The 25,270-nt window shown below is 43.9% G+C and overlaps 1 pseudogene; it reads left to right on the top strand.

The window, feature by feature from the left end:
• The first annotated feature begins 17,749 nt into the window (after window positions 1-17,749).
• LOC134382436 (ADP-ribosylation factor 1-like) lies at window positions 17,750-18,336 on the top strand (annotated as a pseudogene).
• The last annotated feature ends 6,934 nt before the right edge of the window (window positions 18,337-25,270 follow it).

Here is a 25,270-nt window from a genome sequence, read left to right as displayed (position 1 = left end):
TCTGAGACCACTGTCTGGTTCTCCTGGTTTGATGGCTCATGTGTGTTTGGTGCCTTGTTCCCTGGAGGTCTTTCAAAAATGCAGACTTAAAACAGTGGTTCTCACACTTTTTGGTCTTAGGATCCCTTTTCATTCTTAAAAATTATAGACACCCCAGAGAGCTTTTGTTTTTCAGTTAGATTAAGTCTATTGATATTTCCTGTACAGGAAGTCCCCAACTTATGGTGTTCCCACTTAACGATTTTTCAACTTTACGGTGGTGCAAACAGTCGTGATTTAGTTGTACTTTGCATTTTGATCTTTTCCTGGGCTAGTGATATGTGGTACTTGAGATATTCAACACTTTATATAAGATGGGCTTTGTGTTAGATGATTTTGTCCAACTGTAGGTTAATATAGGTGCTCTGATCATTCTACACTATGATTCAGTAAGGGTAGATGTATTAAATGCATTTTCAATTTAAGATATTTTCAACTTATGAGTTTTTTGGGACATAACTCCATTGTAAGTCGAGGAGCATATGTATTTGAAATTAAAACAGAAATGTTTGAAGCACAAGAACACACAAACACACTTAGCTGCCAGAGTAATAACATCATTTAGCTATCAGTATAATAACTGCACTGTACACTCATGGGAGGTTCAGAGTGAAAAAGGCTAATAATGTCTTAGTCTTAAAATGAAAGTAGTTTTGAGCTCGTATACCCCTGAAAGTTCCCTGAGATCCCTCCCAGTGGTTCCCAGAACTCACTTTGAGATCACTGGTCTAAAACAATAATACATTTTCATAGTGGCTTGTTTTGTTATAAAACACTTTCACATACATTTCTTAGTTTGGGCTTAGACTTGCTTTAAAGATTGGCTGGGCAGGACACACATAACCTTATAAGTAAGGAAATAGGCTTAGAGATGTCTAGCAACGTGTGGCTGCTGCTTTAGTCCATTTTTGTGTTTCTACAACAGAATACCTGAGACTGGGTAATTTATAAAGAGGTTTATTTGGTTCACAATTCTGTGGCAGCTGCATCTTTTGTGGGCATCAGGCTGCTTCCACTCATGGTGGAAAATAGAAGGGCAGCCGCGTGTGTAAGGAGATCACATAGCGAGAGCAGAAGCAGGAGGGAGGGATGGGAGGTGCCATGCTCTTTTTAACAACCAGCTCTCTTGGGAACTAATAGAGTGGGAAACACACACACACACACACACTCCCCCGCTGGCATTAATTGAATCATGAGGGATCCGCCCCCATGACCCAAACCCCTCCCACTAGACCCCACCTCCCAGCACTGCCACATTGGGAATCAGATTTCAACATGCTCTTTGTGGGGACAAATCATATACAAACTACAGCAGCTGGTACAATCAAAAGCTATTTACATATGTGTAAAGTTTTACTACCAATTATGAAAAAATCGACAAAACTTTGAGTTTATCATATGTTTAAGAAATGGTTTTTTAAAAAAAGGAAAGCGTTATCCTTGATATGCCACATGCCATGGGAATTACAACACAAGATTGTGGCGAGAGACTGAAGGTCTCGGTGTGACGGGGGCTCCCAAGGACTGGCTTTGTGTTGTTTGGACTTTTAGTAATTCCTTAGCAAAACTTTCTTTTAACATTTTCTATTGTTTCTCATTATAGACTTCAGTCTTTGGTTTTATTCAACTACTGAGTAGTTTCAATAATTACATTCTAAGCATGAATATAGCAAGGAGAGGAATTAACCATTGGTACGGTCACGCTTCACTTAATGACGGGTGCGTTCTGAGAAATGCATCAGTTTTGTTGTGCAAACATGATAGGGTGTACATGTACACAAACCTGGATGGGACAGCCAACGCACACCTTAGCTACACCATATGGCCTGTGGCTCCTGGGCAACGAACCTGCACATCATGTTGCATGTGCTGTGCTGTGGGCAGTCGTAACGCAATGGTCTTTGTGTATCTAGACATAGAAAAGGTACAGTAGAGACAAGGTGTTGTAATCTTACAGGGCCACCGTCGTATATGTGGTTCATGATTGACCGAGATGGAGTTACATGGCGCGTGACTGTATTTTGGTTGCTCTCAGCCTTGCTAGTAACTGCTAACCATCAACTGACAAGCAGTTCTTCAAATCCAATGTGAAATAAGAACCTCAGCGAATATCATTTATTGTCTTTGGAAACAGATTTTCACTTGACTGACGAGAGTGCGTATAGAGCAGTCCTCTCCCATGGTGGTGACATGCTCGAAGTAGGTGAGGTGCTCATGGGACGATGGACCTTTGTAGCAACAAGGGCGTTCCCCGCATCTCGGGGGAGGACATGCCCCAGGAGTGCGCACCACGGGGTGGCCGTTGCTCCCGCAGCTCACTGGCCCTGTCCTCAGCACTTTGCCAGAAAGGATTTTTTACTTTCTGACGAAGGGAGATGGTGCTTACCTCGCTCTCTAGGACACAATGTGATCCGTGCCCTGAGCAGGGCTACTTTCTGTTCTTCCTGTCTTTAAAATTAAGGCCATGTCAGAGATAAAGTGGTGAATAAAGTAGGTATTTGATCTGTGCTAATAGTAATAAAAAAAAAAAATGAAAGAAAAAGTTTATTTTCAGTGAAACATTCCAGAGTTGAGAGGCTTTTTTTTTTTTTTTTTTTTTTAACATAAATTATCTTTATTAATGCCGCCAGGTAATTGCTTCAGCCCAGTCTCAGCTATAGACAAGGGATAATGGTAGTAAATATTAAACGAAAATTCAGTTTTTCATTTTGTCACTTAAGTTAATTTTAGAAAAATATCATCTGTTTACTCTGCGAGTTTCGGTTAGGCTGCATTTTGGTGGAAATCCAGTAGCTTATTATAAATGGTTATCCCTATCTTCTTTGTATCAAAAGCTTGTTTATCTTGTAAAATTCTACATTTCTCCTAGAATTCCTCACTATTACATATCTGAAAGAAAAATAATTATGTAAGCAACATTGGATCACAAAAAGTATAAAAGATTTCTTGGTCGATTTAAACACAAGCAGTCTACCCTGTAGAAGGAATAGCATCTTTCAATGATAACAGCATTTTAGTAGAATAATTTTAAATTACTATCACATAGAAAATTAATGTGTCGAGTGCAGCGTGCCTACGTGAGATTAACCCTATTACATAATCATAGAGTAGCCATTTCCTACATCACTAGGACTGTACTTTTCTGAACCCAAAAATGGAACAACTTGTTTGACATAGGATGTTTATGCCAGTTTAGGGCATAAGGGCCAATGTAGGAGATGCTGCTCGGACACCTACTGCTGGTATTTCTAGGACATCTTAACAGATGATAGAACCGTGATATTTGGAGTCAGGCCTTGCTGTGGATTGAATTGTCCATCCCACCCCCAATTCCTATGTTGAAGCCCTAACCCCTAGTGGGGCTGCATTTGAAGTAAGAAAATAACTAAGGTGAAATGAGGTCATGAGAGGTGCCCTGATCCCACAGGATTAGTGTTGTTAAAAGAAGAGACACCAGAGAAATGGCTTTCTCTCCACGTGAGGACACAGCGAGAAGGTGCCGTCTGCAAGCCAGGAAGAGGGTCCCCACCAGGAACCAGGTCGGCTGGCACCTTGATCTCAGACTTCGTGAGAAATAATTCCTGCTGTGTAAGCTGCCCCGTCTGTGGTGTTTTGTGACGGCAGCCCGAGCAGACTGGGACAGGTCCCGGGAAACCTGAGGACTAAGAGCAAGTAAGTTAAGAAGGGCCTGATGCTGGTCGGCAGGGGCTGTGACAACGCCTCCTCCGGCCTCTCCCTCTTTCTGGGTCACCTGTCAGTATTCAACAAAATTTGGTTGTTCTATGCTATGAAGAAAACTCCTCAGGCAAAATTGCTGTATCTATCAAACCATAAAATGGGAATATCCTTAAACCCACAATTTGAACTTCTAATTCTACAACCTTCAGATGGACCTGCAGAAGTACAGAAAAACACAACAGACTTTCATTATGGCCCTGTTGTACTAGAGGAAAACTGGAAACCACGCAAATGTTTATGAGTATAAATTATAGTTCCATGACGGAATACTGCACTAAAATGTCCACAGTGTATTATGAAATTAAAAGTGCCAAATACTCCGTAAATCTATGCTTTGAAAGTTTATAGACACACAGAGTGTGTGTGTGCATAGGAATATCTGGAGAGATTTTTAGCCCATTTTTGATGGATCACGCGGCCAATTACAGAGGTCGGACTGTGGGAGTAGAGCTCTCACTTCCCGTTGCACATTTTGAAGCTTTCTCTTAGAGCCTGCTCCACCCTGCACGCTCCTGTGGCTCTGGCCCTCCTCTGCTCCCTCCAGCACCGTGTGTCCGGAAGGCGCTGCCTTCCACACGGCCCTGTCCTCTGAGGCTGCCCTCACCAAGCCTCTGTGCTCTTGTCTATGCCTCTCAGCAGCAGCCAAGAGTGACGTTGCTCAGCCTCACTCAACACTCTCTTCCCAGGCGATTTTATACATTCCATGGCTTGAAGTACCACCCTGTGCCAGTATCTCCCAAATTGTGTCCTCAGTGCCCATGTACCTCTGGGCCTCTGGATCCAAACGCCCACCTGTCCGCTCAGATATCTCACTGGTGTCTAAGGTAAGACATCGTCCCTGAGAAAAACCTTCAGCGTGGTGCTGACAACACCAAGTCAAGGGTTAAGATCCTCTTACCAGTCATCTTTTAAAAAAAAAAAAAAAAAGTAACTTCTGGGTTCTCCTGTCCAAGGAGTAGTAGGTGCAGAAGCTGTGACCTCGCCCTCCGCACAAGAGGCCTCCGTGTGCCAGAGGCCCCTCGCCGAGACCTCGTTCATTCCCCAGCGCAGGTGTCAGGCTGGACGCCAGATACAAGGCGCGGACTTCACTGATGCACTTGCTGGCAGGAAAAGCATGCAAGGGAATGGGCAGTTACAACCCACAGGGGTGGGGCTGAAATAAGTGTGGCAGGAAATATGAACACTTTTTATCAATCACCTTCTTCCCAAGTACACATCCGTTTGGGAAGAATACCCATTTCTTTTTAAAGTCTCCCCAGAAGGCAGGTCCACCTCTCACGTGGGGTTAGGAAACTCCTTTGCCCCTGACACATGACTGGAGCCTTCCCAAGACTCCTGACTTGTGAGGGGGGCAGAGGTAAGACAATTTTGGGGGCGTTTGTGGCAGCGGTGTCCAGGGAGTGCTGGTAGCTTCCAGGGGTGCAATGACAGGGGCACTGTGGCTCAGAGCACGAACTTCTGCTCTGAGCCTCATCCCTCAGCATCCCATTGATTCTCTGAGCTACTCGATATCTTTCAATAATTTCCCTTTTCTGCCTAAGGCATCTAGGCTTGGTTTCTGTTGCTTAAAACTAAGAACTCCAAAGGAAACGGGTAAACAAAGAGCAGTAGAGGCGACTGAGACACGAAGAGATTGGAGAAAATACATTGTACCTGCCCTGAGTCAGAATCCCATTAATGTCCAGGAATGGGCGTTTGGAAGCCCAGAGCCCACGCTGGGAAGTGGCTGACCACCTGTGGTCACCTGGAATGAACTGTCCTCATGGGCAGGGCTTGGGGAGGCTGCGTGGCCACCACCACCGAGCAGTGTGAAAGCGTCATGAACTCAGGGTTGCAGGGCAAAGTGGAGATTTCCAGCGGCGCTGAGCTTAGACAAGGAAAACGGTAAGTCAAACGTCAAACTCTTAAAACAGAAGACGTGGGACTGCTCTGCAGGTGCCACGATAATTTATGTCTTACATCAGATGGTTGAAATAGCCACAAAATGTCTGTGTGAACGTTGATGCAGCAATCCAGAAAGAAAGAGGCGTTTAGGAGGCTCTGACGGACGGAGCACACCAGGCCCACCACGCCCAGCCTGCACTGATCCTTCCCCAGGCCCCAAAGCAGTGCCCCTCTTGCATTCCCTCCCCAGAGGAAGCCAGTTTTCAGATGCTCTCCCCACCCAGGCCCGAAGTAGGGACGGGTTTCGGCAAAGCCTAGACAGCTGGTATCCCAGTTGCAGCCAGGAGCGCCACTGCCACAGCCCAGTGCACAGTCCTGCACAGCACGGGAGGAAGGCGCGGGGCAGGTGATCTGCACGCAGGAGTCTGGAGAGGAAATTTCGAAAGGAATGCCAGGTTGGGCTGAACTTATGGAGTTGTGTTAGCTTAAGTATCTGACAGAGGTTCCAGTTGCTTACTCAGCTGGTTAGAAGCAGCCTAAATTCAGAGGTGCCCATGCCAGGCCAAGTCAAGATGCCAAAAATTCCCAGCACAATTCAGAGGTTTCTGGGGAGAGTGATGCCGGGATGTGTGATGTGCCACCAGCCTTCTTGCCAGCGGACTATGGCCACAGACGACTCTCTTCCACAAAACTTGGAAAACACACTGGTGAGGAAACTTCAGTGTCTTTGAAAACACTTTAGCGACTGCAATCAATGTAGGCTCAAAATAGCCACTAGAAGGTATCCATATTCTAGTCCCTGAAACCTGTGCATGTTACTTTATATGTTTGTTTGTTTGTTTGATTGTTTGTTTTAAAAAAGGATCTTTGCAGATGTGATTAAGGATCTTAAGATGAGAAGATTATCCTGGATTCTCCAGGTGAGTCCTAAATTCAGTCACACGCATCCTTATAAGAGAGAGACAGAGAAAGATTTTACACACAGAAGGTAACATGAAGACTGGGGAGATGCTGTCACATGCCACAGCATGCCACCAGCCACAAGAAGCTGGAAGAGGCAGGGGACAGATTCTCCCCGGAGACTCCGGAAGGAGTGCAGCCTTACTGACAACATGGTTTGGGGGCCAGTGAAACTGATTTCAGGCTTCTGACCTCCAGAACTATAAGAGAATAAGTTTCTGTTATTGTAAGCCACTAAATTTACAGTAATTTGTTACAGCAGCAATAGGAAACTAATAATACAGGCTCCCTGATTTAAATGGAGAAGGGAAAATCTGAGAATTTAGAGTCAAAACTAGCGAAGTTACCAAAACGGGCAGAAGGGCTGGTACAGTAAGCAGAGCGGCCTCAGAGGTCTTTGGGGATCACTGATTGTGGAGTCCTGGGGTGAAATAAGTGATCTACCCCTTGGACTCCTGCTTGGTTTGCAGGAATAGCTAAAATCTTTTTCAAACCTGCTGAATATAGGCCCAACTTAAAGAACCATGAAAGAGCCATGGCCCTTCAACCAGCTTCTAGACTAGAGTAAGTCACAGACCCAGAGACCCTGGACTACCAGGAAGACAGCTACACTTTCAGGCCCTGTAAGACCCTACAGGTGCGTTTGTCACTCTCCCTCCAGTGGGCACTTACCAAGCTTGATAACGTCCTCTGTTGGCAAGGCTGTGCCTCTGTCTGAAAGCTGCAGGTGAACGTGCGTCCAGGACTCAGCTTGCTGGTGTCTTCTGAACAACTGTGGATCTGACTATTTCAAGGAGAGGCCATGGGGGACCAGGATGGGTGTCACCAATGGGTGGCCAGTGTAGGGACAGCACAGCTGTGAGTCTGGGTAGTCAGATAGCCCGTGCCCCAGGAACAGTGGCAGGACTTAGTGCTTCTTCCCACCGCTTTTCCTGTTAGTGACACTTGCTTCTCCACCCTTCTGACTCTGTTCAGTGCGTGGATGCTGCCTCCACCTCCACCTGCCTGTTCCCCACACACTCCCCACCCCTGCAGCAGGAGCAGCATGCAGGAGCTCATTAGAGGTGTGGCCTCCTGGGCGTGCAGACCTCCTGAGTCAGGACACGTCCCCTAACACAGTCCCTGACAGTGTGGAGAGGCTGCTGTAGACCCAGTCTTGCTGCTGCTGGGGTGTCCTGGCCTCCCTGGGGAACTCTGGCTTCCTGCAGGAGTGGCCTCCTGTGCTGCTGCCTCCTCGCAGCACTGGCCACGCCATGCCACCAGAGCAGGCTGTGTCGTTCATGTCATATCCTTGGCCCAAAGCTGTTCCTGATACATAACAGGTCCTGAAAGACGCCTGCAGAGCAGATAAACCAGCACATTCTTCTCTGATTCCTCTCTTGGAGACACCCCTGACCATGTGGCCATTGGAGAGTAACCCCTGTTGGCCACAGATGAGGCCCTTGGCAGCCTGGGCCTTTTCAGGCCTCTGTAGCCTACAGATCATCTCCCACTGGGTTGCTGCGAACCACAGCCAGCAGCCCTAATGTCTCCCACCAGGGCCTCTAGGCTGGGAACAAAGGGTTTTCTTCAAGGAGGGATGAAGGAGCAGCCACTCATGTGCACAGGTGCCCAAAACAGCTCAGAGCTGTGCCGTGCACACCCTCAGAGCTCCCTCTCTGTTGCCAACCTGGTACTCGCTGAGCTGCTGCTTGTCCAGCAGGAAGTCTCTGTCTCCTCAGTTCTCTTGGGAAGGGAATGTCTTGTTCCAGGTGGAGAGAAACCATCCGTGACTTCCAGATAACCTGCCCAGAGAAGCACACACAGAGTCTGGTGTAAATGTAGACCCAGGTGCCCACCTGGAGACCAAAAAGAAAGAGCTCTCAGAGCAAGTCCAGAAATGGCCTGGGTGGCAGGTGGCCTGAGGGGTGCTTGTCTGGAGTGCCACATTTAAGGAGGCATCAAAAACCTCAGAAAAAAAATAATTTAATTTAGTATTTTTAAAAATTTAAATTAATACAAAAAATCCATGATGAACAAAATATCAACATTTTCAATAAAGACAGGATCTGGCTAAATCCTCTGGATGGTCCATAGGTGTTGATGTGACATGGTCCTGAGGCAAGCCTCCCCCCTCCCTCTGTGCAGGATCCTGTCAGGCCCCCCGCCGGAGGGCTTGTCCCAGGTGGTCACTCACCTGCACTGAAATCTCCACATGGGAATTTACCAATAAATGCAGCAGCTGGACCCTGCTCCAGACCCCAGAATCGCAGCCAGCATTTCTCAGAAACCCAAATGATACTTCGGAAACCAGGTCTGACTTTTTCACCTTCTCCACTCCCAAAAGACTGGCTCATAATCAACACGTAGCATTTACATGGGCCTGAAAAGCACGAAACTTGTCCCAGTTTCCAACTGGCCAAGTTTTATGCTTAGCCAGCTGCTGTTTCCTTAACAACTGGTCCTCAAAACTTTTGCTCCTATATCTCCTTAAAGAATTTTCATATTTCAACTTTACTTAATTTTATCCTGAGATATTTTATACTTCCCTGAACTAAAAATATGCATATAGTACCTAATTGGTCAAAGCAAATATTAAATATTAAATATTAAATATTTCTATAGTTGTTATAGAAACATAAAAAGTAAAGTAGTTAGAAATACATCTCAAATTAAAAACAGCAGGATTTTGATCACCACCGAAGCTGGTGAGGGTCCGTTATGTTACTCTCTCTACTTCCGTGGATGTTTAGAACTTTCAATAATTCATCTCAGATAGAGGAGGATTTTTTCCAATTGGTTTATCTATTGATGGATGAATACATTGACTAAGAGTGTCAGTGTTAGACACTTCTATTCTGGTTTTTCAATTTTATTAATATAATTGCTGAGAAACCTTGTTCACATATGTAGAGAAAATATAGGAAAATTGTCAGGGCCCCTCAGATGTTCAGAATCTTGCTGAGCATCTGATGAAATATGCATGTGCGCCCAGGTGTTCTTTGGTTATTGTCTAATGTAATTGTGCATGTGCGCCCAGGTGTCCTGCATTATGGACTTAAGTATAAACCGACAAATGGCTCTGATCCACAATGACCCCCACCCCCAGGATGCCCTGTGGGGTGCTACAAAGAGGCCACCACTGCTAGAGGCTGTTTCCACAAGCTGCTGTTGTTCTCAGAGCCCCTGGGATGGTCCTGGAGGCCACCACTGCTGCTGCTGCTGCTGCCACTGCCAGGGAAACTGAGGACTGAGCTCATGTCGTCTGCCAATGGCTCCCAGGATCTTTCCCAATTACCTAGTGTGGACCTGCATGTGAGGGGTCTGGTGACCCAGCCTGTACAAATGGTTTGAAGGGTCTGAGCCCTAGCCCTGACAGTACAAATGGAAAACTTAGTATAATTAAAATAATGAAACATTTTGGCTTTAGTTATGAATTGCTTTAACAATACAATTGGCTACGACGGCAGGAGTCTGACAATAGCCCCAGCCAGACACTTGGTGTAGTCCCCGACCTACAACATAAGGAAAAGAGTTTTGTTACATTAATACCACTTAATTCTTTAAATTTCTTTCAAATTATATGTCAAAGTGTTTCATAGTTACCTATAATCAAAAATTCTAATGCTCTACCATCTAATAGTTCTTCCAATTTTATTGAAAGTAAAGAACTGAAAACCACCTGACTTTTGAAAGGATTTGTTATTCAGTCAGTAGAGTCATCCAGTTTCTCAGTGTCTGAGAAATAAACATAAAAGTTTTCCCAGGATTTACCATCTATTAGTTATACCTGCTGCTCTTTCATGCTTGGAGGCAAACAGTTTAGTGTGATATCCTCAGAAAGGCTGGGGGATGTTGGGAAAAATAGGAAAATGGTCAGGGCCCCTCGGATGTTCAGAACCTTGCCAAGCATTTGCTGTAAATATCCTCAGGTGTTCCTTGTTACTACTTAATGTAAAGTGCATATGGTGTCCAGGGTTGTGGATTAAGTATAAAGGACTAACAGCTCTGATCCACGGTGCTTCTCAGAACTCTCAGAGAAGCCACTAGGACAGTTGCTCCTAGATCTGAATAAAACCCATTCATTTTTCTATACCCACGGCTCCCAGAACCTTTTTTTCCCTATTACCTGGCTCACAGACCTGCGGTTGGAGGGTTTGTAACCCAGTCTGTGCAACAGACTCGAGGGGTCTGTAAGCCCTCGCTTTACAGGGGAAAATGTCAAAGTAGTAATCTCAGCACATCTTTGCCAGTATATTTCTATAGAGTGTTTATTTTTGCCAAAGCCTTAGATTACAGATTTAAATCATGAAGTTTCTGGAAAATAGTCACCATGTGTTTTAGTCCATTTTGTGTTGCTATAACAGAAATACCTGAGACTGGGTAATTTATAAAGAAGAGAGGTTTATTTGGCTCATGATTCTGGGACAGTTGCATCTGGCACGGTCCTCAGGCTGCTTCTACTCATGGTGGAAAGTGGCAGGCAGCCGCCGGGTACGAGCAGATCACATGGCGAGAGGAAGCGAGAGAGAGAGGAGGTGCCAGGGTCTTTTTAAGCAACGAGCTCTCATGGGCACTAATAGAGCGAGAACTCACTCATTACTCCCCCCACCAGGGAGAGTATTAATCCATTCATGAGGGATCCACCCCCATGACTCAATCAGGTTCCAACTCTGCCACATTGGGGATCAGATTTCCACATGAGTTTTGGAGGGGACAATGCATCCAAACTCCATCACCATGTAACCTTTGCCATTAGTCCTTATTATCAAACCAATTAGCTAAATCAGGCTTTTCTCAGGAAAGTATAACTTCATCTTTCAATTCAAATAAATATGAAATTCATGTCTCAAAATGAGGACTTATTTTACTAAATTAGGAACCCATCTTGTAAGAGATTACTAAATGCAATAAAGCCAAGATTAAAATTATGTGGAGCTAATAGAAGAGCCTGTTTCTTCTCATCCGCCCACCTGGCACCCAGCCTCTTCTGAGGGAGTGTTGAAAAAACATTTAAAGAACATCCACTTACAGGAGAGCCAAACTCAGCCTGCACTGGGCACCATGTGACCCAGCCTGTCTCTGTTCCAATCCCCCCACATCCCCGAGTCTGAAGAGACCATAACTTACAGAACCAAACTTCTTTGCTCTTTTCTCTGATCATTAGGATTTGCATTTTACGACTAAAAATACAGTGATGGGGTGTTACTGCTTCATTGTGGTCATACCGGATTCACAATTTGCTCAGCCACTTTCATTTAATCACTTTTAACCCTAACACCTCCACGAGGTGGAGATCATCATATCCCCATGTAAGGAAAGTGAAAGACAATGGTCAGGCTCCTTTGGGTGTTCACAATCTTGCTGAGCATGACCTAGTTTGTGAATATGTTAGCTACACACATGTGCCCGGGTGTTCCTTGGCTATTGTCTGATGTGGATGCACGTGGGCACCCCAGTGTCCCTGGGTTATTGGACTTAAGAATAAAGTATAAGCAGCTCTGATCCACAGTGCCCCCCACCCCCAGGATGCCCCAGGGGGGCCATGAGGGGGCTGCTACTGCTGCTGGAGGCTGTTGCTGCCAGGGCCCTCAGGACGCCCCTGGGAAGCCATCAGACCACTGCTGCTACTGGATCTGCTAGAGGCTGCTATAAGCTGCTGCCACTGCTGTTGCCGCTACTGCTGCTGCTGCTGAGGAAACTGAGGGCTGAGCTCATGTCAGAATGGAGCATGTCAACCTTGCCGGCTGCTCCCAGGACCTTTTTCCAATTAACCTAGCTCGTGACTTACACGAGGGGTCTGTGACCCAGTCTGCACAATGGGCTTGAAAGGTCTGTGCCCCAGCCCAACACCCTACTTAAAGACAAGGCAATGCAGGTGAGAGGTAAGGTGCCCTCTCTTAACTGAAGGCAGGTGTTCTAATTCCCACATGGGCAGTTTCTCCTACCATAGCACAGGCAGCTGGTAGGATGAGGGTAACAGTCGTGGCTGATCACCGTGGTTCTTGATCACAGCTGTCTTCAGAAGCACTAGCGAGTGTCTACAAGGCAGACAGGCCTGTGCTCCAACCCCAAAGATTTCACTGGTCTGGGTGGGGCCCAGGCACTAGAACTTTTAACGTGCAGGCAGGTTTGAGAGTCACTGGTATGTGACATTGTTCCTATGGGGAAATGCCGGGTAGTGTATTTGAGAAGGTTCTGTATTCCGGAACTAAGGGTCATATTCTGGAGCTAGACACACCCACCCATAAAAGTCAATTATGATGAAGTCCATCAGGGCCAGAGGTGGGGTGTCTTGCCCAGCCTACGAGGCAGGAAAGTCTTTCTAGATGAGGATGTGGTGCCTGGGTAGTTTTAACTGGGACCTGAGGCCCTGCTCCTGTGGTGACAGCAGGAGGGGGCTGATACTGTGTCTGTGAAATCAGATCCCACTCGCAGTCCCCTAGAGCTCAGACACTCGTGTTCTCAGTGAAGAGCGAGTTAGCTCTTCACAGCTCAGATGTTTGATAGAATGGAATTCTCAAATGTCCTAACTCATTGCCAGAGGAAAGCCATAAAATCCTAAATTTTCAATATTATTTTTCTCTACCAATGGTCAAAGTTTTTGTTACCGCAACTTAATCAGAGCATAAATAACGGCATCTAAATTTATTGCGCTCAGTGTGTTAGGCACTTAACCAAGTGTTCTGAAATCTCTATGCCATCTTATGCCATAACAGCCTCATGAGGTAGGTTCTGCAGTTCTGTGCCATTTTACAGATGAGAAAATACTTGCCCAAGGTGATATCCACGCAGTAAGTGATGAAGGCAAGTTCAGACGGAGGCTGATCTGACTTCATAGCCCAAGTTCTTGAGCACCGGGCTTGCTATTCCCAGCACCTGAGAAAGTGTTTTCATCAAGCATTCAGGTGGTGGGTCCTTAGCCCTGCCAGTGCCTCACCTCCGTTGTGGAGGTGGCCAGGTGGTGGAAGTCCATGCTCAAGAGCGAGCCTGGGCCACAGACCTCGTACAGAATGTTGGGCAGGAGAGAAGTCATCGGCTCCCTCTGCCAGATCCACAAGCACAGAGTCTCCAACACCAGGGTGATTTCCATGCTCACCATGGCTGCCTGCTTTTTTTTGGCCAGCAGAGCAGGTGGCTGTTGTTCTTGAGGCAGCCCGCATGGAGCAAAGTGCCCTCTGCCGCTCCCTTCTCAGGAGCACATAGGGCTGTTTGAAAGAGGTTTCGCTTCACACTATCACAGCAAGCTGGCCAGGCATGAAGAACTCAGCTGCACCTGCTGGCCCACGTCAGGTTCTGGGCAGCCTTTCACTGCTTCTCTCACGTATTCAGCCACGATTTACCGAGTGCCTGCAATGCCCCAGGCACCGTGCCAGGCACGGGAGGGTTGCAGGTCCGTCAGTCCCCGCCCGCATCATCCTGGCCAGCTGTGCGACGCTTAGATTGTCATTGAGCAGGGCCAGCTCTGCCTGGCAGAGGAGAAGCCCCACTCCCACCCCCAAAGGCTCCTGGGGGCCCAGGCACCCCGTCTTCTTCCCTCCCGCGAGTTCTTTCTCACTGAGGTGGAACCTCTGCCTGACCCCTGGGCCTGATCCTGCGGGTCCAGAGCAACCCCTCCTGCACAGACCCCCGAGAGGGGTAGGTCCTGCCTGCACAGCACCGGCCCCCACAGAGGGACGCCCGCACCCCCTGAGACCACACTCAGGCCTGCCGCACAGGGCGGTTCAGAGCTGGCCGCCTCCTGGGAGTGCAGGCGCGTTTCCTTCGTCTTCCGCGTCCGCACTCGCAGTCTCCGCCCCGACACCCGCCGCCGCGGCCTTAGCCTCCCAGCACCAAGCTTACTGACCCCGGCGACGTGACAGCCACCAAGCAGCCAAGGAGCACCAGGAGCGCAGCAGCACACGGTCCGCTTTTCCCATAAAAACAGGCTTTATCCACTTTGACGAGACCAGGAAAGTGATAAATAGGCTGCAGATGATGCCTCCGTCCTCAAAACCGGTCTGGAGGATGCTGACGGGTCTCGTTCGGTTGAGTTTCTAACAGGAGCAATCGAGCGAGTGTGTTGAGAACCGAAATTCACCTCCCGGTGCTCCCGCCAGCGGGGTGAGGCCGCACAGCCCTGGCTCTGCTCCCGACGCCAGCAGCTAGGACCTGCGCAGACTTGGGCACGTCGTCTCGTCTGTAACCTGCAGGTCCCACCTCGGAGGGTCACCCCAGGGCAGAGCCTCGGCAGCGCCGGGGAGGGTCTCACAAGAGCCCGGGAGTCCTCAGGCAGCCGCCGAGAAGGCGCGAGCGCCCTCCCGAGGACACCGGCTGCAGTGCGGGAGCTGGACGGCGACTCCAAAGCAGGAGTGGGCTTGACTCTCATTTTCATTTCACTTTTATATTTGACTTTTATTTGATTAGTCCCGTTGAAAGACTGTCCAAAACTTGGAAGTAAAGCAAAAGAGTGCTCACCTGGTTTTCTGGGTCACATCTGACAGGCTGTTTAATGCTTGACGTATTGTTTCCTATTGATCAGGGCAAGTGCTCTGTGAAGTTCTGTGTTAACTTACAGACTTTTGTCCAGCAGAGATGTACACGATTTCTGTTCAATAGAAGAGACAACCCCAAAAGTTACAATTTTATTGCCCTGTAGGATATCAACCACTTTTGTATCTAGAAGCCGGAACCCCCTCTCCTTCCTCCAGCGACTGTGTGAGCTCAGCCTTGCGGACCCTCTGAACCAGGTGTCCCCTCCTCTGGGTTCCCTCGCTGACGAGTTAAATCCGTCTCTAACATGTGCCCACTCGGTATCTGAGTGAGTCACGTTCTAACTTCTGAAGGGCAGACTTTGACGATTCCGGAGCCCAGCACCAGAGCTCTGCACATGCACACATGGGAGGAATACCATTTTGTCATATTTCTAATTCAATCATTTTAGTTAATATTTTGCATTATTATAAATCAAGTAGACTGAAATAGTTATTTGTCTTTTTCATTATTCACAAAGTAAGTTAATTACATTAGATCTGTATATAATCTGGACTGTTCATTATTTCTCTTACAGGGAGCATTCCTTAATTTATTTCGCAGTCATTTTTACTATATTCATTGAATTGTGTATTAATGCAGTAATTTGAACTGAAAAATTGTCTGACTTTTTCTGACAGAAAACCAGTCTGGTTTTGGCTGCTTCATTTGACAACATGATTCCAAGTGGGTTTGGGTACGTGCAGACACAGTTACTCTTTGTGCACACAGGACAATTGACCAAGCGTGATGCCACCTCAGTGCGTGAGTTTGGGGCTCTGACACCTCTTGCTGAAGTTTTAGTTCATCTGCCTCCACCCACTCCCTACCTGTGGTTTGGCCCCCAGAATTTAGTGCAGGTTGAGAAAACATCCAGAAAAACTGTTGAGAAGTATGTGCTCAATAGAGCCTTAAATAAAACTTTGAGAGTCTGTAAGGGCCTAGTTTTAGTACAGGATTTTGAGTTATTTCTGCTTTCTTTGGTTACTTTCAAGTTTAGGGCAATATACTGGGAGGCTTTCAAAAGACCAAGACTTCAGTACCTGGGAGGTATTATTCACCTTGAACTATTTAGTATTCTATAACTACACTGGCTTTGTTTACATAATTTCAATTCAAGAGGATGGCAGAGTGTTTGCTGTTTTGTTATTTGAGGAAAGATCAGAGAGAAAGACCCAGAGTTACTGCCCAGCACAGTCTGGATTTGGCCTCCAGGAGTTGCCTTGTGCTAGAGGTTTGTTCTGAGTTCACTTGGGATAGGTCTTTGGGATAATCAACTCATTCTAACACTTTAGAAAAAAACAAACTAAAGCATCCATTCAAATTAGGACCTTCAGCCACAGTGAACGCTGTTTCATAGTAAAGGTTATAATCTAAAAGTTACTAATATGTAAAACCTTGAAGTTCAGAGAAAAGATCCTCTCATTTCTACATTTAACACTTACATCTTACAAAGTAATTTTATCTGCATTTTTATTAACCTTTAATTATGTGGACAGCTATTAAAAGAAAGCTATTAAACAAAATTCAATGAATCACTTTTGCTGCAGAAATAAAAATAAGAAGATATCCTAAAAGGCATCCTACTTAATATTTTAATCTTAGAAATCGGAATTATTCCTGAAATAGAAGAAAACAGGGTGCTAAATCTGGCATGAAGAAGAGGAGAGAACGAAGAGCAGTAGACAGACTGGAGATGCCTGCCCCGAGGTCGAGGACGCCATCTGCTCACACAGGTGCACCTGCTTCGATGCAGTGGGGTAGGAATGTTGGTTAAGAATCTGTTCCATGGTAACAGGGTCTACCTGGCATTCTTGGGCACAGAGAATCTGAAACTCAGACTCTCCTCTTTGACAGGCAGCAGCTCAGTGCTGGACACTTAGGGCCTAAAGGTCCTGTTCAGTTTAAAGGACCCAACAAAAGAGAGAAAGAAAAGGGAGGGAGGGAGGATGCTGGGAAGACGGCAGAACAGGAAGTGTTGGATATCTGCCTAACACGACTATTTTGAAACTCTGGAGTCTATTGAAGGCTTGCAACTTCCAGGGGAAGTTTTGGGTGGTAAAATGTGGTTAATTATAGTCAGTTTAAGCTTTTATCCCTAGCCCATAGCATGGAGTTATTCACATGTTTCTGGAGCAGTTTTCACACAGCTTATGAAAGCCAGGGTGGCCAAAGAGGACCTTCTCCTCCAAATATTGGGGATCTATGCTCTGCCAATTGTGCTTCTGATCACAGAGGTGCAGAAAAAGAGGTGGGGAGCCATGGTTGCAAGCCCCTCACCTCCAGCTGAAGTGATTTCCAGGGGATTTAAAGGGCTGGCACCCCTTCTTTCCACTTCCATCTTTCTCTTTTTTGCCTTTTGGGAGCCAGACATTGGAGACTAGGATATTCAAAAACAACTTATACATGGGGGAAAATTAGAAAGTGACCATGCATGCCCAGGGAAAGGCACATGCTCAGAAAAGACCTGAGAAGACCTTAAGTTTACACCTGAGGCTGATTCTCAACACAGAGACAGCCTACAGCAATCCAAAAACAAAAACAAAAGTCATCATAACCTAGAGAAGGGGGAGAATCCGATTCCAGAGTCACCACATTATTAGATTCAAATGACCAGTTTTCAGTGTGAGCAAAACCAATGCCTGGCTTGGAGCAGCTGCTGCCCAGGCTTCTCTGGCTGATGTTGCTTCTACCTGTCCCCAAGCAAAGGGATATCTTTGTGAACCTTTTCAAGAGCCTTTAGGGCAAAAAATAAATGTTGGCCTGGATGCTGCAGGAAAAATGATAATTCTATACAAACTGGAGCTCAGTGAAATTGTAACTACCATTCCCAACACAGGGTTCAACATGGAGACTTCAGAATACAAGAACATTAGCTTCACCATCTGGGATGTGGGCAGCCAGGACCATATCCAGCCTCTGGTGCCAATACTTCCAGAACCCACAAGCTTTGATTTTTGTGGTGGGCAGCAATGATGGACAGAGTGTGGATGAGGCCCAGGAGGAGCTAATGAGGATGCTGGCCAAGGATGAGCTTGGGATGTGGTCCTCCTTGAGTTTTCCAATAAGCAGGACCTCCCCCATACCATAAGTGTGTCCAAAACCACAGGCAAGCTAGGGCTGCACTGTCTGTGGCACAAGAACTGGTGCATTCGTGCCAGCAGCAAGGATGGGCTCTGTGAAGGACTGGACTTGCTGTCCAGTCAGTTCTGGAAACAGAAGTGAACACAAACACTCCCCTCCCCCCTCCTCCTCTTGCTTTCAGTTTTCATTGCAGCAAACAGGAACTGTAATTATAACTATTAGAATAAAATCTCTTAACTAGTTTTAGAAAATGATTGGTTCTCAACAACAAAAAAATCTAAAGAAATGCAAAGAAAGAGAAAAATATGGCTCAAAGGAAAGAAATAAATCAATGTCAACAGAAACTGTCACTGAAAAAGAACTAATGGCAAATGTACTCAACAAAGACTTTAAAATAATTGTCTTAAAGGTTCTCAAAGAACTCAAAGGAGATGTGGAGAATGTCAATAAAATGATATTTGAGCAAAATAGCACTATCATTAAAGAGATAGAAAATCTAAAAGAAACCTAAAAGATATTCTGAAGCAGAAAATTAAAATAAATGAAATAAACTCACTGGAGGAATTAAAAAACAGATTTGAGCAGGCAGAAGAATCAGTAAACTTGAAGATAGGACAATTAAAATAATTGTCTCTGAGGAACAGAAAGAAAAAAGATTGAAGAAAAGTGAACAAAGCCTAAAGGACCTATGGGACATCATCAAGCAGACCAAAATAAGCATTGTGGGAGTTCCAGAAAGAGAATAGAGAAAGAAAGGGCAGACATTATATATGAAGAAATAATGGCTGAAAACTTCCCAAACTTGATGAAAGGCATGCATGTAAGCATCCAAGAAGCTCAACAAACTACAGGTAAGATGAACTCAAAGAGAATCATACCAAGACATTATAATCAAATTTTCAAAACCCAGAGACAGAATCTTGAAAGCAGCATAGAGAAGCAACTTGTCACATACAAAGGATCCTCAATAAGACTATCTTCAGACTTCTCATCAGAAAGTTTGGAGGTCAGAAAGCAGTGGGTGAATATATTTAAAGTGCTGTAAGTAAAAAACTGTCGATCAAGAATCCTATATCCAACAAAACTGTTCTTCAAAAGTGAGGGAGAAATTAAGACATTCTCAGAAACAAAAGTTCAGGGAGTTTATTATCATTAAACCTGACCTGCAAGAAGTGTTCAAGGGAGTCCTGCAAGAACACCACACAGTAACTCAAAGCCATATGAGGAGATACAGATCTCAATAAAGGTAGATACTAGAGCAATATAAAATATAGTATTATTATAAAATGCTTTGTAGCTCTACTTTTTGTTTTCTACATGATTTAAGAGACAAATACATCAAAAACAATTATCAATCTAAAAGCTAATATTATAGTAACTTTGGTTTATAACTCTGTGTTTTACTTCCTGGATACTTCAAGAGACTAATGCAATGTATTCCTTAATCTAGTCAAGCTGACACCTAAAATTAACCATCACAGGAGAGGAAGGGACAGTCATATAAGGAAACAATTATAATAAAACAATGTGTATATAAAAAAAGAGGCTAATGCATTTCAAACAACTATTAGTTTATGTTTTGGGGCACACAATGTCTAAAGATGTAATTTTATGAAATCAACAATCAAAAGGGGTAGGGCTGAAGCTGTTAAATCAGCAGAGTTAATCCAGTATAAGTTCAAGTTAGAGTGGTATAACTTTAGGATGTTAAATGTAATCCCCATGGTAACCACAAAGAAAACAGCCATAGAATATATGTAAAAGAACATGAGAAAGGAAAAGAATGGAGAAAGGGTATTTCACTACAAAAAATTAACTAAACACAAAAGAAGACAGTGATGCAGGAAATGAAGGACAGAAAAAGCTATGAAGCATATAAAAAAAATAGAAAAATGACAGAAGTCCCTTCTTATCAGTAAATACTTTATTAGTAGTAGTAATTACTTTAAATGTAAGGGGACTAAATGTTCTAATCAAAATATAGATGTTGGCTGTCTAGATTTTAAAAATTTTCCAACTATATGTTGTCTACAAGAGATTCATTTTAGATCCAAAGACACAAATACATTGACAGTGAAAGGATGGAAAAAGATAATCCAAATAGTAACCAAAAGAGAACAGAGTGGCTATATTAATATTAGACAAAATAGACCTTAAATCCAAAAGGTTACAAGAAACAAAGAAGGACATTATATATTAATAAAAGGTTCAATACGTTAAGAATATATAAGAATTATAAACATTTACATACCTAATGTCAGACCATAAAAATATATGAAGCAAAAAATGACAGAATTGAAGGGAGAAATAGATAGTTCTACAATAACAGTTGGAATGTCAGTACTCCCTCTCAATATTGGATGGTATAAGTAGACAGAGGTCAAATAAAGAAATAAAGGACTGAAACAACATAGTGAATCAACTAGATCTAACAGACACAGACAGAACAGTCTACTGAACAACAACATACACATTCTTCTCAAGTGCATATGAGGCATTCTCCAGGATAGATCATACGTTAGACTACAGACTAAGTCTCAATTGATTTAAAAAGATAAATATACAATATATCATCTCAGACCACAATGGGATGAAGTTAGAAATCAATAACAGAAGTAAAACTGGAAAATTCACAAATTTGTAGAAATTAAACAACATACTCTGAAACATCCAATGGGTTAGAGAAGAAATCACACAGGAAATTAGAAAATACTTAAAAATGAATGAAAACAAAAACACAACATACTAAAACTTAAGGGATGCAGCAAAAGCAGTGCTAACGGAGAAACTTATAGCTATCAACACACATTAAAAAAATAAAAAAATCTCAAATCAAAAACCTAACTTTGCAACTTAAGGAACTAGAAAAAGAACAAATTAAACCCCAAGCTAGCAGAAGGGAGAATATAATAAAAATTAAAACTGAGATAAATGACATAGAGAATAGAAAAACAATAGAGAAAATCAATAAAGCCAAAAGTTAGTTCTTTATAAATATCAACCAAAAGGACAAACCTTTAGTTAGATGGACCAAGAAAAAAAAGATTAAAATTACTGAAACAGAAATGAAGGTGGAAACATTACTACTGATTCTACAGAAATAAAAAGAATTACAAGACAGTCCTATGAACAATCATATGCCGACAAATTGGGTAAACTAGATGAAATGGACAAATTCCTAGAAACATAAGGCCTACCAAGACTAAATCACAAAGAAACAGAAAATCTGAATAGAACTGTAATTCGTAGACAGATTGAGTCAGTAATCAAAAATTTCCAAAGAAAAGCCTGGACCTGATGAGTCCTTCACTGGTGAATCCTATCAAACATTTCAAGAAGACCTAACACCTATCCTTCTCAAACTTTTCTGAAAAATTTAAGTGGAGGGTCATGTTGTACTTCATTTAAAAAGAAATTTAAGAAGAGGAAACACATACTAACTCATTCTATGAGGCCAGCATTACCCTGATACCAAAACCAGACAGAGACACTACAAAAAATTACAGACCAATATTCCTGATGAACACTTATGCAAAAATCTTCAACAAAATACTAGCAAACTGAATTCAGCAGTACATTAAGAGGATTACACACCATGACCAAGTGGGATTTATTCCTGAAATGAAAGAATGTTTTAACAGACAAAAATCCATCATTGTAATACACCATATTAGTAGAATGAAGGAATGAAAACACATGGTCATCTCAATTGATTAAAAAAAACCATTTAACAAAATTCAACAATATTTTATAATAAGAACACTCAATAAACTAGAAATAAGAGGAAATTACCTCAACATAATAAAAGCCATATATGAAAAACCCATAGCAAATATCATAGTCAATGGTGAAAGACCAAAAGATTTTCCTCCAGATAAGGAACAAGGCAAGTATATTAGTGAGGGTTCTCCAGAGATACAGAGCCAATAGGACATGTATATAAATATATGAGGGGAATTATTAGGGGAATTGGCTCATGTGATCATGAATGCTGAGAAGTCCCACTATAGGCCATCTTCAAACTGGATGCTGGTAGCATGGCTCAGTCCAAGACTGAAAGCCTCAGAACCAGGGAAGCTAGTGGTGTAATTCTCAGTCCCAAGCCAAAGGACTGAGAGTACAGAGGTGCCACCAGTATAACTTCTAGAACCCAAAGGCTGAAGTGTTTCGAGTTCTGATATCCATGGACAGAAAAGTGTATCCCAGCTTCAGTGGAAAGAAAGAGATTTGCCTTTTCCTTTGTTTTTGTTCTCTCTGGGACCCCAGCAGACTGGATCGTGGCTACCCGAAATGAGGGTGGATCTTTCCCAATCAGTCTACTCAGGCTCACATGCTAATCTCCTCTGGAAACACCCTCATAGAAATACCCCCAAATAATGTTTTACCAAATTTCTAGGTATTCCCTAATGTAGTCAAATTGACTCCTAAAATTAATCATCACAGCAAGGATGCCTGCTTTTGCCACTTCTGTTTAACATAATAGTAAAAGTTTTAGCTTGAGCACTTAGGCAAGAAAAAGAAATAAAAGGCATTTAAAGTTAAAAAAAAGAATTAAAATTATCTCTGTTTGCAGATGATATGATTTTACATGTAGGTAGCCTTAAAGATTCCACAAAAACTGTCAGAACTAATAAATAAATTTAGCAAAGTAGCAGGATACAACATCAATACACAAAAATCAGTTGCAGTTTTATATGCTAACAATGAGCAATGTAAAAAGTAAATTACAAAAAAAATCCATTTTCAATAGCATCAAAAAGAATAAAATACTTAGGAAGTAACTTAACCAAAGAGATGAAAGACATGTGAACTGAAAACTAGAAAACATTGCTGAAAGAAATTAAAGAAGACATTCTATGTACATGCATTGGAAAACTTAATATTGTTAAGAGGTCAGTATTACCCAAAGCAATCTGCTGATTCAGTGCAAACCTTATCAAAATTCCAATGATTTTTTTTGCAGAAATAGAAAAACAGGGTGTAAAATTCATATGGAATCTCAAGGGAACCCAAATAGCCAAAACAGTCTTAAAGAAAAAGACCAAGGTATGGTCAGATGATTTTTGACAAGGGTGCCAAGATCATTTAATGAGGAGAGGACAGTCTTTTCAACAAATAGTGCTGGGAAAACTATATCCACATGCAAAAGAATGAAGTTGGACCCTTACCTAACACCATATACACAAATTAACTCAAAGTTGATCGAAGACCTACACTTAAGACCTAAAAATATCAAACTCTCAGAAGAAAATATAAGGTAAAACCTTTATGACATCAGCTTTGACTACAATTTCTTGGATATGACACCAAAGGCACAGGCAACTAAAGAAAAATAGACAATTTGGACTCCATAAAAATTAAAAAATTTGTGCCTCAAAAGACACTCTCAAGATAGGAAAAAGACAATAGACAAAAGGGTGGAAAATCTTTGCAAATCATATAAGGGATTAATATCCAGAATATATAGAAAACTGTAAGTCAACAACAACAAAACAAACAACCCAATTAAAAAATGGGCAAAGGACTTGGAAAAATATTTCTCCAAAGATGATATATAAATGGCCAACAAGTACATGAAAAGATGCTCAACATCAATAATCATTAGAAAAATGCAAATCTAAACCGCAATGTGATATCACCTCAAACCCATTAGGCTGGCTACTATAAAGAACTAGGGCAGCAACAACAAAGTAGGTGTTGGTGGGGATGTGGCGCAATGGGAGTCTTGTGCACCACCAGTGGGAACATAAAATGGTGCAGCTGCTGTGGCAAACAGTACAGCAGTTCCTCAAAAAACTAAAAATAGAGTTGCTACATGATCCACCAATCCCACTTCTGGGTATATGTCCACAAGAATTGAAAGCAAGGTGTCAAAGACATATTTGTACACCCACGTTCAAAGCAGCATTATTCACAATAGCTAAAATGTGGAAGCAAGCCAAGTGTCCATTGACAGATGAATGAATAGGCAATATGTGGTCTATCCATAAAATGAAATACTATTCAGCCTTAAAAAGGAAATTCTGACACATGGTATAGCATGGCTGAACCTTGAGGACATTGTGCTAAGCAAAATGCCAGTCACAAAAAGACAAATACTGTATGATTCCACCCATCGGGACAGAAAATAGAATGGTGGGTGCCAGGGAGCAGGGACAGAGGGAACTGGGACGTTAGTTTAAAGGGTAGAGTCTCAGTCGTACAAGATGAAGGGAGTTACCGGGACAGATGCTGGTGACTGTCACACGACATTATGAATGTACTTAATACTATTGAACTGTACACTTTAAAATGGTTAAGATGGCAAATTTTGTATTTTACCACGATAAAAAATATTGAAAAGAATGTAGTAACCTCAGAAGCAAAACTCCCGAAAGTCCACAGATGTACAAGGCAGCGTTAAGGGAACGCATTTCTTCATCTTTCAAAACGTACAGGCTGATAATCGGACGTGGAGGTGCGGGCGTTTCAATGAGCATCGGGGAGGTGACATTCACGGGCACTGAACACAAAGAGTGAAGCAGACGACTTCTGGGGCCTGGGGCTCGTAGCGGAGGGGTCGCTGAGAAACGCTGACTGTCACCTGACAGCTCTGCCCTGTAGTCCTGTCCTGCCATGACGCCTGCGGCGTCCCTGAGACTGTCCGGGGCAGGGTCCTCGCTCTTTGTTTTCCAATAAATTCATGAAAGAAAAAAGAAAAGAAAAGGAAGAAAGAAAAGAAAGAAATAAAGACAGAAAAACAGAAAGAAAGAAAGACCCACAGACAAAGAAAGAAAGCGCAGGACGCCAGGGGACACCCGCCCAGTCCCTCCCCGCGGGTCAGCCGAGAGGAACCTCCGGAGCCGGCGCCCGGGCCGCGGGGGAGGCGGAGACGTGAGGACACCGCGGAACTTCCGGGGGGGGGGCAGGCGCGCGCACTTCCGGGGGCCGGCGGAGTAGCCCGTCGCGCCCACGCACCTTCGGCCCCGCCGCGCCGACGCGACCGGCGATCTGATTGGTGCGCGCGGGAGGGCGTGCGGCGCCCAATTCGCTTCCCGTCAGCCCCCGCCCGTCCCGCGGGCGCGCGCACGCTGGC

The sequence above is a fragment of the Cynocephalus volans genome, chromosome 7 (assembly GCF_027409185.1).
Source record: "Cynocephalus volans isolate mCynVol1 chromosome 7, mCynVol1.pri, whole genome shotgun sequence".
NCBI classification, from domain to species: domain Eukaryota; kingdom Metazoa; phylum Chordata; class Mammalia; order Dermoptera; family Cynocephalidae; genus Cynocephalus; species Cynocephalus volans.
Note: the sequence above shows the minus strand (reverse complement) of the source record. Positions and strands in the feature narration are given on the sequence as shown.